This window comes from Quercus lobata, chromosome 12 (assembly GCF_001633185.2).
Source record: "Quercus lobata isolate SW786 chromosome 12, ValleyOak3.0 Primary Assembly, whole genome shotgun sequence".
Taxonomy (NCBI): domain Eukaryota; kingdom Viridiplantae; phylum Streptophyta; class Magnoliopsida; order Fagales; family Fagaceae; genus Quercus; species Quercus lobata.
In genome coordinates, this window is record NC_044915.1 from 18475544 (window position 1) to 18494645 (window position 19102).

Genomic DNA, 19102 nt, shown 5'->3' on the forward strand with positions numbered 1-19102 from the left:
TGGTTTAATAGGTTTGAAACTTCAACCCATAGTCACACAGAAGAGGAAATTGAGGGAGGTTATGAGGAAGAGAGGGAAGGTTCCCCTGTACCCATATTTCCACTCCCAAGCTTCGGAATTGTGAGATTGTTAACTGGCTGAATGGGCTTATGCTCTGAAGTTTCAAGTCTTTAGGTAGAACGTGGCCTCCCCTTTTATGAGCTGAAGAGAGAGTTTTATATAGAGTTTGGGGTATTGCTCTTGACTGGTTTTTGAGTAGTAGAAGAGGCTTTTATCCCCTATGATACCAATTTGGTGTTTTGGCTTGGGTTGCTTTTGTTTAGGGAAGAGTTTGGTAAGCTTTTTACATAATTTTGGAAATAAAGGGGGTTTGCTCTAATTGGTTGCCTTTGGTCAGACATTTCAAACCATTGAAAGGCTCACCTAAGTGAGGCCTAGCAGATGGAGTTGGCCAATGGAAGCCAACTATGTTTTAAAGGTAAAAGTGGGTTAGAGCAGAAACTTTAGGCCACAGTCACCCAGAGCATAAAAGTTATTTTGGGGTGGAAATTTTGGATATAAGACCTCCTCCATGAGCCTGAGGTGCTACCAATGTCCCTTGCCCACTTGGTAGCATGCATGGGTATAGGCTCATGCAAAAAGTCTGAAAGAAACTGACCCATACCCTCCAAACCACACTTCCTCAATTTCCCCCATATTGTCACATGGGCTTAGGCCATGCTTAAAAAAATAAATAAAATATAATACATGAATCGAGTCCATAAGGAAGTCGAGTTTGGTTGAATCGAGCTTGTAGAAAATGTGTCGCGAAAACGAGTATTAACAGCTGGAAGATGTGATCATGGTATTGTTGCAAAAGGAATGTGTTTTTCTCGCTTTTCCAAAGTTCCTCGGTTGATTATTTCAGTTTGTCAAAATTTGAGATTTTGCATTGGTCAGCTTTATTATTGACACTAGTTGCAAACTCATGCAATGCGTGGGAAAATATAACATAATTATTTTATAAGAATATAATGTAAATTTGTTGATTACATAATGCATGTTTTATATAAAATATATTCTATTTTTATAATGTATAATGTAAGGGAACATATAATGTATTTTGCATTTAACAATAATTTAATAAAAAGACTTAAATTACATGATATAATTTTTTTTATATATAAATGAATACATTATTAAAGAGACTTTTTTTTTATATTATATTATTATTAGTTGACTAATTTGAACACATCCAATTTTTTTTTTTTTTTTTTTATAAATGTACACGCTCATTCTATGGAAAACATGTAACATGTTATATTAAGTTTAAATTATTATTTAAGTTTAGAATTGTAGCATTTATTTCTTTCTTTCCAAATATAAGTATAATATTATTGAAAATTGAATTTTAAAGTAATTTCTAATAACCAAAGGCCTTGTAGTTGAATTGGCACCTCCCCATGCACAACGTACTTAGGGGTCTAAGGGTGAAAGGGTTCAAGCTATGGGGTTAGTAGCATATTGTAATTATTTCTCAAAAAAGAAAAAAGTAATTTATAATACTTATTTTGTTTGTATTTTTTAGGCCAAAACTAAAGAGTTTTTCCCAAATAAAATAAACTTTCATACTTTTCAACCTAAAAGTTAAGTAAAAAATTGAAAAAGTAACCAAAATGAAATCAATTTAAGACCAAATTAGTCCAAAATAGACTGAAGTGCACCACCAAAATGAACCGAACTAAACTGAAAAGGACTGAAACGTACTGAATGGACCAATTGGACCACAGTGGACCAAGATAGATTGAAATTGACCAATTGGACAGAAATCGTATGCTTAACAAGAGCGTTACTTTTCTCAATACACACAAAAAAAAAAAAAAAAAAAAAAAAAAAAAAAGGCGTTACAATTTGCAACAATAAATGTTATGTTTCAACTTTTAGATATTATATAAAAATTTTTTTTTTTTTTTTTGAGAAACTTAGATATTATATAAATTGTCAAATGAAATTGTGATATTCTTATCTCTTACTAAAAGTCATGTCATATATTTCACAGCATCAAGGAATTACATACTATAAATCATGTCTTTCAATAATTGTCATATTATCGGGTACGTAATTGTTATTACATTACCAGTCAGTGATTGTTTAGGAAGTACAAAAGTAATTAAAACTAGTTTGAGGCGTAGAGTAATAAGTAGAAAGTATTTTGGAGGCGAAAATTGAATTGGCAGCTTCTGTATAGTGCACTCCATCCCAGCTTATGTATTTTGCTCCTTCATTGCACACGTTAAATCCTGTTTGGCCACATGTAGTATTGGGATTGTAGTTGTATGGCGGTCCTCCATAGCCACAACATGCCATTAAAGGATTCTCAAAACCTTCAAAAGGAACCATAATCCATTTGAGAACGTGGAAAGTTAATGTTTAGAAGTTAGAAAATAAAGTAGAATCTGAGAGAGTACGTACCATAATTAGTAGCATGTGCAATGAGATCGTACTTGATGCTGTACATGTCCGCGTACACAATGGTGACATTTTTCATTTCAGACCTCAGCTCTTCACATAGAGTGCGCAATTGTTCGTTAAATTCTTTTGCTGCATTATTAAGAGGCTGAAGACAACCATACTGATCAAAATCGCTTGCGTTTTTGGTAATTGTAGCAAGTTTTTGAGGCAAACAACCTAGTGGCCTGGTATTGTGTACCCAAAAATTCTGCCCTCCATGCTTGTATATAGTCTATATTTGGATTGAAGAGAAATCAAACCCATCAAGAGTATTGAGATATAATATAATTTTTTAAAACTATTGAAACAATGTGATCTGGTAATGAAAATTGAAAAGTTAAGACTCACCCAGATAGCATTTTTTATTTCGGTTATCATAGATGGGATTTACTGGAGTGTATGAAAGATAGGTGAAAGAACCAGCTAGATCATTTTGTCCAATGTCAATTGTATAAAGTGCATTGTTGAATTCCTCATCTGTAACCAAATCTTTGTAACCTACATCAACGAGTAAGGAAATTAATATTAAGTTTAAGTGTGAAATTAATCAAAGTAAGTTGTGAATGAACCTTTTGATATTAGCTCAAGGGAACGAGCTCGGAATTGAAGGAGCTGGAGAACTTGGACGCTCAAACTGAAAGGTTTATACCTAGGTAGAGTAGATGAACCACTTATTGCAAAATTTGCTCCATTTGTGAAATTTGGCCCCAAGGATTCCAGGTACGGAATTAAATAACCAGCATGCAAATTTTCACCTGTGATGCAATCAAAATTAGCAACTGTAGAGTAAACAAGAGAATTAATTGTTTTGTTATCGACATTTTATTATGTCCAAATCATTACACTAAATAGTTATAGTCTAATGGTAATGGCATCTTTTGTGATTTCTCATGTTTGTGTTCAAACGCAACTTCCACCCTTTCCCACTATCTACCTATAAACAAAATTAAAAATTAAAATAAAAGTAGGTATAAAACCTTCAAGGAGTATTGGGTCAAGTCTAACTTGGTCTTTATTTATAACTAGTAAGTTACCTGTGCGATGCACAAATAATATTGTAATATTTTATATAAGATGGTTTTGGAGAATGTTGTATAAAGACTATAACATAATTGCTATAGAACTTTATTTGTAATGAGTTCATTATAAAAAATAACAATTATAAATTTTACACACATATCCATTATAAATATTCAATTGCAATGATGAGAAATGAAATATATATATATATATATAAAATTAAAATTAAAATTAAAAAAAAAATATTGGAGGAATATTATAGAATAAAAGTTGATATAGATATGTCTTTCTCTTTCTTCTTAATTCTAAAAGCAAATACACATACTAAACACCCACGACTAATTACATCATTTACAAAAACCACAAATCCACAACGTCCAACCTTAACATCAAAATAGTACTTGTCGTATGTTATCACTCAATATAAAATGCAAGCCCCCCTTTCCTTGGTTGTAGGCAACTCATACGGATTAAGATTAGATGAAACAACAATGTTAGAGCTAAGCAGGTGTCATCGAAAGATTGAAGGTAAATGAAATTGTTTTTGGTCTGTGTATATTTGACATAGGATGGCTTAAAGGGCTATGGTTAGGTATATATAAAAGGGTAGAAGTGCAAAAGGTGAAAATTGTGAATTAAAATGCAAAGAAGTTTGTGTGTATGTGTGAGAGATAAAAAGTCTTGAAACATTGAACCAAATGATACAAAGAATATTTATTTTTTAATTGGAAAAGTCTTGAAAAATTGAACCAAAAAGTCAATAATTAATTTATTCTTATCTTGAGAATATTTCAATTCTCTTTACATAGAATGCGCCACTTGGTAGAACCTTATTACTATTAGTCCTTACTCTCTTTTTTTTTTTTTTTTTTTTTTTTTTTTTTTAAATACTAAAACAGTGAGTATACTAAAAGACATGAAAAATAAAGAAATGTGTGGTGTAAGTTTAGGCAATTAAACTTTTGGGTAACAGTAAAATAAAATTAATGAAAGAGGTAAAGAAAAGGCTAAATGCATAAGTAGAGTGCCACTTGGCAAAACCTAATCATGCACTACAGCATGAGGTCTCCGCTTTTATATATATATATATATATATAGAGAGAGAGAGAGAGAGAGATTTCTTCATGGAAGGAAGATAATAAACCCAAAATTAAAGATAACCGTGAAAAAAAACATGTTAGACATCTTCATGTATGGCCATATGAGTCTCATAATAATAACAGTTTTCCCTATAAAAACAACATAAAACATGGGATGACTAACAACATTGTCTTTTCAGATATTTATCAATCTTTCTGTGACAAGGTTCAACATATGAGGGACTTCTCAATTGGGCAACTTGTTCTTATTTGAATGAGAAGTGCTACGTCCACAACATTTTCACAACAAATTATAGATGGTAAGTTGTTATTGGTTCTAATTTAAACCTACTACTAAATTTTTTTTTTCCACCAATAACAATCTGTAATAACAGGCCACTTATGATTTGTTGTGAAAATCTTGTGAATATAACATTTCTCTATTTGATTAGAGTACGTTCACACTTGCTTGCCCCAAGTTAGGAGCTTTTTTGTTCCTAATTAAATTTAAAAGCAAGAAAAGTAAACAAGAGTTGTAGGTGTAAGTCTCAAGTCCATCCCAAAATAATTACTTATTCTCATGATCAGGAACGGAGCCATGCTTTGGCTTGGGGGGGGGGGGGGGCAAAATTTTTTTTTTTAAATAGCATATATATAGGTACTAATTTAGCATTTTTGTTCAATAAAATTACACTTAGGCTCCCTTAAAAATAGAAAGCTCCAAAAATATAAGCCCAATAACAAAATCACTAATAGCAAAGTTACAAAAATAATTAAGCCCAATCTACCAATTTTACCAAAATAAAAAAAAAGCCCAACCCTTTAAAATTTTTTTAAAAAAAAAACTAATCTATAAATTTAAAGTTTCGATCCTTCCATCAAATTCCCAAAGGAAAAAATAAAATAAAAGCCCTTATTGAGAGAGAGTGAGAGACACTTAACTGAAAAGAAAGGCAAAAACAAGCTGAAGAAGGAGGGGGGAGAAATAAAAATGATTAATTGTGTGGATATGGTAAAGGTAGAGAAAAAAGTAAAAGAAAGGTCTAGAAGATAAGGAATGGGTGGAGGAGAATAAATCAGATGAAAACAAAAACAAAAAACCTAGCTTGTAGGTGGGTCAGTGGGTGGGAAAACTAAAGTAAATTGGCCCATAATTACTTAAAGATAATATAACTCTAGTTCAAGTATAATATATTTTTATATTTGTAGGTTCTTCAGATGGACGGATCTTCGGGCCAAGGGCTTTTTTTTGCCTTGTAACCTTTTACAAGGCATCCTTTGGAGTCCCACACGAAGGAAAACCCCCCCACTTGCTGCCTTATAAGTTGTGAAGCCAAGGGAGTAGTGTACCATTAGTCTTCGATCTGGAGACTAATGGTACACTACTCCCTTGGCTTCACAACTTATAAGGCAGCAAGTGGGGGGGTTTTTCTTCGATGTGGGACTCCAAAGGATGCGGTGTAAAAGGCTGTAAGGCAAAAAAAAGCCCTTAGCCCAAAGATTCGTTCATCCGAGGAACCTACAATATTACCATATATTAGGTTAATATTTTTTTTTTTAGAAACAAACACACACATAAGGGAGAGGGAAAGGAGTTCTAACACAAAGGCACACCACAACTCCACTTAAAAGTTATGGTAACTTTTAAGGGATAGTGGGACAAGTTATACTACACACAATACATTCTCTTAAGCAATGTGTTAGAATCTCTTTCCCTCTCCCTTGTGTATGTGTGTGTGTTTCTCAAAATTAGGTTAATATATTGATATTATATAATGTGCAGAAAACATATATATTAAAGTAGCGGTAATTCCAAAACGGCATACTGGTATCAACTGGTCCAAATATATTTTGTTTCTTTAGTCAAATTGACTGCCTTGATTTATTAATACTTATTGGAGTTTCATAATATTCAATAAAAAAAATTGGAGTTTCATAATAATTTCTTTTTATACTTCAGCCCCCCTAACTCGGAGTCCTAACTCCATCCTTGCTCACAATAATTTTCACTTAAAAGTACCTATAAAATCATCTCTCCTCTTGATATATATATATATATATATATATATTTATATATATATATAGCAACACTTCATTTAAAATTTTAAAGAATGTAAATTTGTTATATTGAAGAGGATCTTTTTCCCTAAACGATTTTTTTTTTTCCCCTTTCTTTCTGTGAAGCAGGACTTTGTCACTAGTTCTAGACTCATACTGAAGGAGGAAAAACAAGGATTGTAAAGGAATGAATAACAGAATATGTTGAACTTACAAAGAAAATCAATTATCAAGCGGCCATCGCATAATCGGCCTGATGGCTGATAGAAGAATGTACGACCATTTGGTGGTCCAAAGTTGAGTCCAAGTCCAATAGAGAAACCGCCAGTGTCGGAATTTGAGTCGCCAAAGTTGAACACAACTGGTTTTCTATTGCACTGAGAATGAACAAAGAGTGGAAGGCAAAGACACAGTATCACAAGAAAACCTGGTCCCTTCTCACCCATATCTACCTCACTTTGGTTTTGATTAGAACCACAGAATTAATCTTGTTGTTTATATATAAAGTAGAATGATTAAGGTGGACAAAAGAATAAACAAGCCGAAAACATAACCAAATTTAAAGTTGTCTTACTACTTGTTAATTGTCCTATATCAACATGTGATAATGACAACTGACTGCATGAATTAGCAGATCTCTGCTAGGTACGCAGGCCATGTAATTTTAATTTCCATTGAACAAGCCTAAACAAGTAACGAATTAATAACAATGGATTTTTTTACTCTTTGTTTGATTATTGAGTCGTACAATTGATTATTAAGCCCGTGAATGTGATATATATAGCCCGTGATAGACAGATATAATTAACAAAACAATTATGAAGAGGGGAAGAGCTTGATTCCATTTACTTTCACCAGATGTTCATTTTGGCATGTACAATGCGGCCATGATTACTTTCACAGCATGCATTTGGCTACTATATTTTCTATATAACAATATTTTGCCCAAATTGTAGCTTCTCAGGATTTGATCACTGATTTCATCAAAAAAATGATTTGATCACTGGACGTATACCATGGACCATGATGATAATTTTTCAATACAGAGCCCAAATTCCATTCTCCTTCCTGGCCTCCTGTGCAACTTTTCCTCGCAAACCTTCCTTGACCATTTGGGCTTAGCCCCCCTAGGCCCTAGTCGCCATGAGAGAAAACAAAAAGCCTCCTTAGTACATATTACTTTTTTTTTTTGTTTTTTTTTGGATATATTAGTATATATTACTTTATTACCTTGAATAGGATAACTTTAAACTCATTAAAAAACAAAAACTAAAAGCAAAAGCTTAGTAAAGCATTCTTCTATGCTAAAATAAATTTGGAAAAAAAGTTCTCTTTCAAACAAAAATGCCTTAAATTCATTATGTAGAGACAAGTAAAATTATTTGTGTTTACTTTTAGTAACATGATTTATTTAATGAGTTATATGACTTGTTTAAGTAATACACAAGGATAATTTTATAAGTCGTTACATAATAGGTTAAAAGAGATTCTTACAAATTAAATTGGAGGGAAATTTTCTCTATATAATTATATGAAGATAGTTTTGGGATCTTTCTGTTAGTTTAAAATATAATCTTAATACTACTTCATTGATTTTATTTAAATCCCATAATTATGAATTTTTTTTCAAATTAAACCCAACACTTTCAAAAAAAAATCAATTCAAACCATGAATTTCTAATTATATATATGATGTCATTAATAGCAAAATTTTTAAATAAAATAATATAGTATGACTTGGAATAAAATAATATCTATATATATAGTAGACAAAAGTGTCTAAATAACTAGGACTGATAAAAATTTCTCAACCCGCTTGACCTGCCTTGCCTAGCTCAGTCCCGTGAGAGTTTTTCCAACCTTGAAGAAGGAACGGTGCTAGCTAGAACAAGTTCTACCAGCCCCACTCCACCTTGAGTATGTATAACTATTTTTATTTGATAAGTATATTTAAAATTATTTATGTACCTAATTTAATCTTTTTACAGATATCTTATTTATTGTTTAATTTTTTGTTTATACTTACAGGGCATTATACCAAAATTATGAGGCTTGCTCCACTTATAGGCCATTAGGCAATTATCTAAGGCCTCCAAGTAGAACAAAGCCTCATAATTTATATCATACTTTTATAGTGACCTTAATAAATTATATCCCATATTCATTAATTTTTCTTTTAATGGAAATGTAATCCATGTAGCTAATAATGGAAGAAACTTTTTTTTTTTGCTTTTTCCGTCCATCTAGAAGTATCACTTCAGAACCAGTCACCATCAAACCCACTTTTTCTTATCATTTTTTACCACCAAACTTATTCTCACTAGTCACATTTAAGCAAAATAAGGGTGTATTTGGATAGAACTTATTTTGTTGAAACTGAAAACTGAAAACATTATAGTAAAATAATTTTTAAATGTGTAAATAGTACCATGGTACCCATTTTTAATGAAAAAATTGATAAAAAATGAAATTTGTGGATCCGTGAACAGTGCACGGATGCACTATTCACGTAAAACTGGTCAAATGTTGCGGCTACTGTTCATGTACAGTACATGAACAGTAACCTCTTGTGAGGGGGGAAAACACGTGAAAAAAAAAAAAAAAAAGGGAGAAAATGTAGAAACTGAAACGCAACGCAGAAAACGCCAACCCAGATTGAGGATATGGGGTAATTATAGTCTTGTAAAACTCAAATAGTGTGTTTGATAAATCAGTTTCTATTTTTATGCACCTTAAAATTTATTTTATCCTCATCATCTTATAAATTTAGGCTGGTGTTTATTTTATTTCTAATTTTTTAATTATAAATACCAACTTAAAAATATGAATTTATCAAAATGAAAAACGCACAAAAAAATACTAGAAAAATTAATTGAATCTCATAAAGGAACAATTGGAAAAAAAAAATTATTAGATATAAACAAAATATAACAAATAATTTAAGTGAAAATGTTAAATTTTATTTATTTTTTAAATTAAACTTTTAAAGAAGATTTACAAATAGAAGAGATATTTCAAATTGACAAATTAAATTATAAAAAAATAAAAAAAATAAAAAAATAAAAAGACTATATGGTTTTCTAATTGCATGTATTGATTTCCCAAACCAACAAACTTTGGTTTTGTTTACATGAAAAATAGTTCAAACCACAAAAACTTCTTGAGAGCATATATATTCTTTTGGCCAAGACTTAGGTGTAGTACTAATGTGTTGTTTTTTAAGTTTTCCTCTTAAGATTTTGCCATGTAAATTTTTCTTCATGGGATTGAAGTGTATTTTTTAGCTAAGTAGCAACATGGCTCAATCTTAAGTGAGAAACAACACTTAAGCTATTGTACCCATAGTTGTCAAAACGTAAATTGTATCGTGAATCGATTTTTAATTTTTTCATATCATGTATCGTATCGTATTGTGTATCGTAAGATACACAAACACCTAATAAAATTTGTAAAAAAAATTATAAATATACATATATAAAGGGTATATTCATTATAAATTTTGAATATATTCAACTAATGACTAATTTATTTATCACTTATGTAATAATATTTAACAATCTAACTAAATAAATTAAACTAGCATGTGTTCATAACATACACATTCAAATTACTTAAATTCAAAAGTGATAATATATTACAAATGACCCAAAAATAATAATTTATTTTCTTCATATTCATCAAATTGCATAATCAACCACATCTAAGTCAACGCTATTATCATGTTTATAATTTTGTAAATTTATTTCTTCATTAAAATTTTCTTCATCATCATTCGTTATTAACATTTACTATCTCTTCTTGTTCTTTTTATTTAATTTTTATTTTTAGGCATTCTAGTTTCTTGGACTTATAACAATAATGATAAAAAAAATTATATAAATTTTTAAATATTAAAGTGAAAGATAAGTGTGTATTGTGTAGTCCAATTGTAGGAGAGAGGGGAAAAAACATATGAATATGTTATTTTAGTAGACTAAATTAAGTAAACTTATAATTTTGTGTTAAAAACAAGTCTAACAACTTGTTAGATTCAAATAAAAGTATAAATTTTAACAAAAAAACTCATTTTAAAGCATCTGTCTATGTATCAAACGATACATATGATTTTACGATACAATACAATATGATACGATTCATACGATACGCACACGGTATCGTACGATTCATGAGCACTTATGATACACTGATACGATACGAAACTTTTTACACACAATACGATACGTATCGTATGATACGTATCGCGTATCATATGATACTGACAACTATGATTGTACCTAAATTTTGTCATATTATTTTTACTATCATTATTGGGTTGTATAGGAGACCCTGGATTTCAGTTGTATTTAATGTTGGCCTTAATTACTTCATTTGATATTTAAAAAAATAAAAAATCACATCCAAAAAAAGATAATATAAAAAATCTTAGCTGGGAGTTAAATAATACAGATCGTTATTACGTCGTAGTCGTAGTGTCGTACACAAATTTTTTTTTTTTTTTGATTAAAAAAATTGTCAACGCAATTTGGCATGTATAAAAGAAGAAAATGAAATAAAAAGTTTTCATAATTAATGAGCTCACCATGTGCCGGATCACGCATGTGAACTTATGGTTTTGGCACAAGGAACAGTATACATTGAATGTCAACGTGAGTATACGCAATGTGAAGCTAACGCCTAACAGTGCGCAACGGAGGAGGTGTTTCTGTGGAAAAAGTATCCATACTATCATGACTAATTATTTTAAGAGTATCTATACCAAGGCCATGGTAGTTGGCAGACCACTTGACATACGAAATAGTTTTTTTTTTTTTTTTTTTTTTTTTTCACATACTGTAAAGTTTTACCCTATAGCATCTATTTTATGATTATTCAATTTATAGTATTTTTGTTTATAGCATCTATTTTATGATTATTCAATTTATAGTATTTTTGTTCTTTATTATTAGGTTAAAACATTAATCAGTTTTTAATATATACATAATTCAAACTCCAATTTTTTTATTCAATATAAAAAAACTTTATTAGTTAAGTTAAGTAAATCTTAGAAAAGACAATACTTTTTGACAATTCGTTATGATCGTTTATTATTGTTAGGGGACCAAAAAGGGTGGAGTCATCGATTGATAAAACAAAATGGTGAGCCACAGGCCACAGCAATTTTCTGTAGCCAGTTGAAAAAAAAAATGAATAATGAAATATGGGTTCCACTGATCCTCTCGGATATTCTATGCCGAATGGAACCACCTCTGCTCATCAGTGGATACAAGGACAAAAAAAAAAAAAAAAATGTAAACTTGTTTGTTGCAGTTCTTCCATTCTTTATTGAAGCAAGAACAAATCTAGACCTATTCATTTGATATATTAATGAGTATTTTCTGGACGCTCTACGATGCTTAATAGTAGTATGGCTTTGAGAATAAAACCACGATGGACTAATTAATACCTCATCGTGTACGAAAATTCTGTGGAAAATTTATTTGGAAAATGCCACAATGATGATGTAGACTCAACGATCAGCAGTAGTGTAAGTTTTATCAAAATGATGAATAATTAACCTCATGAATTGTAAATTTTCAGAGAGAACAATAATGCTCTCTTATTAAATATTTCGGATGAATGCCAAAGAGTTGCAACTAAATAAAACTTTACGGTTTTGTATTTGTGTTTGACAATAGCTAGCAACAAGGATGATGAGCAATGTGTGGCATGTGTAGGGTGATTGGATTCATATATATTATATGCTATTATTGTGGTAGGAATTAGGATGGCATTGGTGAAGGTGGGTTTGTGGCTTGGCACAAGGTGGTAGTGACTATGATATATATATATCTTTAAAATTACTAAATAATTAATACTATTTTAGAAAATGGTTTCCCAAGCTTGGATCAATCCATCTTTCACCAAGTCCAAATTAGTCCCTTTGCCCTTGAAGTTGTTAAAAACTTAAAAACGTTTACTTTCAACCGATCTATAATTGAATCCCACTATTTGAATGTCAAGATAACATTAATATGGAAAAAGACAGAAAAAGTTGAAGAAGACAACACCACCCATATAGAACATACTCATTGGAATATGACAACTTCTCTAATCGAAGCAAACCAGCTCTACCGATTAAAAGTAAAGAAACCAGCCACTGATCAGCTTTTATAATGGTGGAAGTAATTAGGGGAAGGTGCATGATATTTCCTTTTCTATAAATTACAAAGAAACGCTAGCTGTGAAAGACACACAATATGCCCTTTATTTATTAGTATATATATATATATAGTGATGTTGTTAACCTTGTTCATGGTTAGTAACTAATCACTTCGTGGATTTCTTTATCACTGAAAAGACTCATGCCACCTCTTTTTTGCGTTGTTTTTTAATGAATAATGATGCACGCTCTTGAAATTTTGATTCTGTTCTATAATAAATAGGATAGAATTCGAATTTATTATGTCCTCACACCATAATATTATTTTTTATTATTGAAATAATGATTTGTTTCATTTTTAGTCTAAACAAGATACGATCCTATGTTTTTTATTCAATAACAAAAAAAATTAACCAATTAAACTAACTAAAAATTTATTAAATCTAAAACGTTACACTTTAACTAATAGGTTGTAAAGCCAAAATACAAACGATAAGTTCTTTAGGCTATATTCAAGTAATATAAGGTATTACTGCTGTACACAATTATAGTTCAAACAAATTTAAATATCCTCTATTGAGAACTAAATATTTGGTACTTCATAAATACAATGATATGGTTTTTTTTTCCCACACACATAATAATAAGTTTCACTAATTAAATTACAATTGGATTCATCATTCATATGAGATGAGAAAATATTATAGACTGAACTTTAGGAGTATCTTATAATATTTCAATGACACACGTACATCTTTAGTTAACACTTTTTCCTTTAAAAAAAAATAATAATCTTTAGTTAACACTTCTTACATGAATTACTTATATTATGCCATTATGGTGAGACGTAACAGATTATTCTTTTCCCTGTAATATTTATGGAAATAAGAAAAAAAATTGTTGCATGCATGCAACAAATTTACTTTATTACGTGGTATACTTATGAAATGGGAATGGGAGACTACATAAGGACGGGGGATTCATTGTATTTAAACAACTTTGAACCAGAAAGGAAAAAGAGACAACACCATTGGGCTAAGATTAAATACTTACATTACAAAAAAATCGTCTTATTGCAATATTTTTTTCCCGGTGCTTTTAAAAACCACCATAATAAAAGAGTCTGTAACAGCACTCTTTGAAACTGCTGGTATAAGAAATCCTATTACGGTATTTCAACACCAGCACTTCATAAATCGCTACAATAAGTGCCTGTAGCCCCTAAAAACTACTTCAAGAACTATTTATGCCTAGCATTTCACTACAAAAAAAAGGGGCTATCCCAGCGTTTTGAAAACCGCTGGGATAGCCCCAAAAAGCGCTGGGACAAGGTCAAAATTCCTATCCCGACGTTTTTTTTCCCAGCGCTTCAAACCGCCACGGTTTGAATGTCGGAATAGGGTTGCCGGGACTTGTACCAGCACTTTTCAGACCCTGTTCCGGCGTTTTTACTTGTGTCGAGACAGCTTTTATGAAAATGTGAATATAACCTATACCAACGCTTTTGAAAGCGCTAGAATAGGTACTACCTATGCTAGCGCTTTCAAAAGCGTTGGCATAGGTCTTGAATGAATAAAATTTAAATTTTAGATGGGTTTTAGTGGGTTTATCTATTAAGACCCATATAATTAAATAACCAAAAATACACTATTGGTGACCTATCCCAGCGCTTTTTGAAGCGCTGGAATAGGTGGACCACAGGTCCCTCCATTTCCTTATGGGGAAAGACCTGTCCCAGCGTTTTTGTAAGCACTGGGATAGGTCTTTCCCCATAAGGGAATGGAGGAACCTGTCCCAGCGCTTTCAAAAGCGTTGGGACAGGTCCCTCCATTCCCTTATGGGTGAAGACCTGCCACAACGTTTTTGTAAGCGCTAAGATTGGTCTTTCCCCATCGGGACCTGTCCTAGCGCTTTCAAAAGCGCTGGGACAAGTCCAGCCATTCCCTTATGGAGAAAGACTTGTCTTAGCATTTTTGTAAGCTCTGGAATAGGTTGACCCTATACTAGGGCTTTTAAAAGCGCCGAAATAGGTCTTTCCCCATAAGGAAAATTAGTAACCCTATCCTAGCGCTTTTGGGCTTCCTATACCAGCGTTTTTGAAAAACGCCGCTATAGGCCTCCTATTACAATGCTTTGTAAAGCGTCAGCAAAAAGCGCTGGTATAGGCTTATCTATTATGGCGGTTGGTAAAAACGCTGGGACAGGACGATTTTTTTGTAGTGTTTGGACCTCTTCCTTCATTTTCCTCCCTCGTCAATTTCTTATGTGACATAAGTGGATACTTTTCTTATTTAATCATGACATTAACTTGACAATGTTGAAACTTGAAGCTAAGCTTGGAAAGGCCTAAAGGGAAAATAGTTTATGGACTCTTTTAATTGTGGACGTCCTTTGTAATGAAGTGAAATTGTGAATAATAAAATTGAGAGCCAATAATTCATGAAGAAACGAAAGTATCTGATTGACTACCAATTAAGTACATAATTATTTTCTTCTCAAAAAAAAAAAACTATGAAGTACAAATTCGGTGTGTAGGTAATAAATTAATTAATATAATGTACTTCTTGAAGTAATTTGATATGTATTCAAATCTCTTATTCATTTACAAAATATTTTAGTAATTGAGGTAATTTGATCCGCAAGAAGGAAAATTTTTAATATGTATTCTATAACGGTATAGCCCATTAGACATCCTTGTACATGCGGCCATTATTTTATGGGCAATGAAACAAAAACTATCTAGACAGTCTAATCTTAAACAGCAAGTGGCCATTTTACTAACCATAAAATAATTCGACAAGTCCGAAGTATCCTAATTTTGCTGTGTTATTAGTGAACGATCCATATTTAAATCGAAAGCACTCATGGTCAAAAAGTAGATCCATAATTAGAGACGTGCCATGTTCTATTGTCTATCTTTTTTCTTTTTATTATTGAATGAACGAGTGAATTTGGTCTCAAGAAAATGGAAATTTATAATAATTTTGAAATTTTTGAAAAAAGATCCTAGTAAAAACAAATATATAAATTATAAAGAAAGTATATAGGGTTAGTTACACTCCATCTATGAGAGGTATATGAGAGGTGGGGGGACTCCTCTTGTAGAAGAAGTGAATAAACTATTTAATTTATTTAGTAATGTAGGACAATTAACATTTTTTTTCTTTGAACTTTTTTTTTATTTTTTTTGCTCAACTTGAACCCCTTTTTTCCTTAGATTCCAAACATTTTGTAATAATAAAGTGTCAATTAAGTTACAATGCTCTTGATTTCTCTTTTGAACTTAAAGGGTATTTTGATTAGTTATTATGATCCACAAACATTGCATTTATGAATAGGTTAAACGAAACATAGACCAGTCAAATAAAGACAAAAAAAGTGTTAGATGTACTTAGATTATGGCTCAAAAGCATTACCATGATATAAAACATTCTCAATATTTTTACCTATAAATAACATCATCAACATTATTATATTAGAAATAGGTTTAAAAAAATACATTATACTACAATGAAAAAAACAAAAAAGATAACTTTTTTCCACTATTAATAACATCATCAACATTATATTAGAATAGTTCAAAAATATATATTATATATTACAATGAGAAAAACAAAAAGATAACTTTTTTTCACTTTGATGGAAAGCTAGGAAACATGTATAAAAATTCAACGTCTGTACGTACTTAAATAAATTAATCAACACGCTCTTGATCAAACGTTCATATCAAATAAAGTCAAAACTATAAGGTAAGGAGGTATTCCCCATTGAACATTTCTCAACCATTTTAGATTGAGGGTAGGCCGGTGAAGTCACTCAAGCTTCATTTTTTCCAGTTTGATAGTTATAATCATTTGAGATAAGGAAAAAAGAAAAAAGAAATTATTACGAGGCAATGTTCCTTGGCCCCAAATACATACCAAAACGTCATGTCCTACTTCGATGTGACCAAGATTATGATATGGAAGTGTTTTAATGAGTACAAATCATTTGTCCCATTTGATTTTGAATTCATGTTTTGCTCCTCCAGGACGTGATATAGGGATAAAACATTGGCTAGATTAAAAACTAAGTGGATGTTAGGCCCCTTTTCATTTAGATATATAAGAGCTTTTAAATTACTAAGAAAACGAGGATGATTAATAAAGCAGTTTTATTGCAATTTACACTGCCATATACGGATCATCTAACGGAAGTGGAGCTGATCATCATCCCTAGGGAGGTAAAGTCTAAACAACATCCAGTGGGTCCAGCTAACTATGTGATGCTGACATGCATGGTCCAATCAAAAGGAGAGGCCAATGAAGTGGGAAAGAATTTCTTCTATATATATAAATATATATATATATATGTATGTATATTTTGGATAAGTTGGATAATTCGATTGGAGATGTAATTGAGATGTATTTATTAAAAACGACATAATAAATCAGTTGAGTTACAAAGTTTTGGTAGGAATTAAAAAAAAAAAAAAAAAAAAAAATAAAAAAAAAAAAAGCCAGCTCATGATCTATACTCCCAGCAATGACAGTGAGATTCACTTAAATTTCCTTATGTCCCGCTTGCTGACTGCACCAAAATCTGCATACCCTCTCTTTCATCAACCTTTTCAAACTTATACTACAAGTGGAAATTCCCTCTCTTCTATATATATGCCCAGTACTACTAGTAAATACTCCATATATACTTGGTGCTTATATATAGCTAGCAATAGCATTGTTTGTAAGTGTACAAACAAAGCAAAGCCTAAGTTCCTAGCAAGTTCAAGAGCCTAAAGGTATTTGATCACCAAGAGATCATGGTGAAAATTGCCTGGGGAAGCATCCGTGAGGCCACGCAGCTTGACTGCATCAAAGCCCTCGTTGTGGAGTTCATTACAACCTTCCTTTTTGTCTTTGCTGGAGTCGGGACAGCCATGGCCGCAGGTATTCTTAAAATGCACCTTTATCTTGCATGCTATATGGTATATATGCACCACTCTCATCTTAATATTTTTGTTAAAATAAGTGCGACTATTTTAAGGTTCATAGCTTTCTCATCTTAATAAAATTCATTTTCGTTGAAACTATTTTAATTATACCTAAAGCACATTTATAATATATAACATATATATTTGTGTGCCTTTTGATGAACAGATAAGCTAGACGCAGATTCACTGGTGGCTATATTTGCTGTTGCTATTGCACATGCACTTGCTGTGGCCGTGATGATATCTGCTGGCCACATATCTGGTGGTCATCTCAACCCAGCCGTCACAATTAGCCTCCTCGCCGGTGGACACATCACCGTCTTCGGGTCTGCTCTCTATTGGATTGATCAATTATTAGCATCTTCAGCTGCTTGTTATATTCTTCACTACATTACTGGTGGATTGGTGAGTCAAAGCACACGTTAAATTATAGTTTGGACACATTCTCATAAATAGTTTATAAATTTATAAAACCTTACAATAACATTAACAACTTTTTTTTTTTTTTTTTGCAGACTACTCCAATTCATTCACTTGGCAGTGGGGTGGACTATTTGCAAGGTGTGATATGGGAGATTATTCTAACATTCTCTCTGTTGTTCACTGTTTATGCTACAATCGTTGACCCAAGAAGGGGGCTCTTGATGGCTTAGGCCCAACCCTAACTGGGTTTATAGTTGGGGCCAACATCTTAGCTGGTGGAGTTTTCTCAGGGGCTTCAATGAACCCAGCAAGGTCATTTGGGCCAGCTTTGGTAAGCTGGGACTGGACAGATCACTGGGTATACTGGGTTGGGCCACTCACTGGTGGTGCTCGTGCTGGTTTTATCTATGAGAATTTCTTCATCATCAGATCTCATGTCCCTATTCCCACTGAGGAAGATAATTTCTAATTGTCCGAGTTTTGTATGCTCACTAAAAGGTCTTAGTGAGCTGGTTGAGCTGGTTGAGCTGTGTTTCCTCTGAAGCTTTCTGTGGTTCTTCTCTTTAATGTATTCTTTGTCTTTTCTTTTCTTATTTTAGACGTATTCTAATCCTTGCTTAGTTCGGCATTTTTGTTGTTATTCATTTTCCCTAGTGTTATTATCTATAGGTGCATATCGTCAGTTTGTTTTGGTTGAAAATGATTTTCTAGAAATGTTTTGCATATTTTCTAATGTTTAATACGGTAAAAAAAGCTTAAGTCACGTAAATTAAACAAGCCTAATAAAACCAAAAATGCGTAAGTCACATAAAATAAGCCTAATAAAACAAAAAAAGTATTATGAAATGTTACATACTCAACATATCACCGTAAAAAAAGCATGCCCCATGAAAAGTCTCTCATAAGAGTAATTTCTCTCTCTTC

General features: G+C 31.8%; 2 pseudogenes; one reads left to right on the top strand and one right to left on the bottom strand.

Annotated features, from left to right (window-relative positions):
- Window positions 1–2130: 2130 nt before the first annotated feature.
- On the bottom strand, window positions 2131–7093 carry LOC115970334 (annotated as a pseudogene).
- Window positions 7094–17584: 10491 nt separating this feature from the next.
- On the top strand, window positions 17585–18647 carry LOC115969913 (annotated as a pseudogene).
- The last annotated feature ends 455 nt before the right edge of the window (window positions 18648–19102 follow it).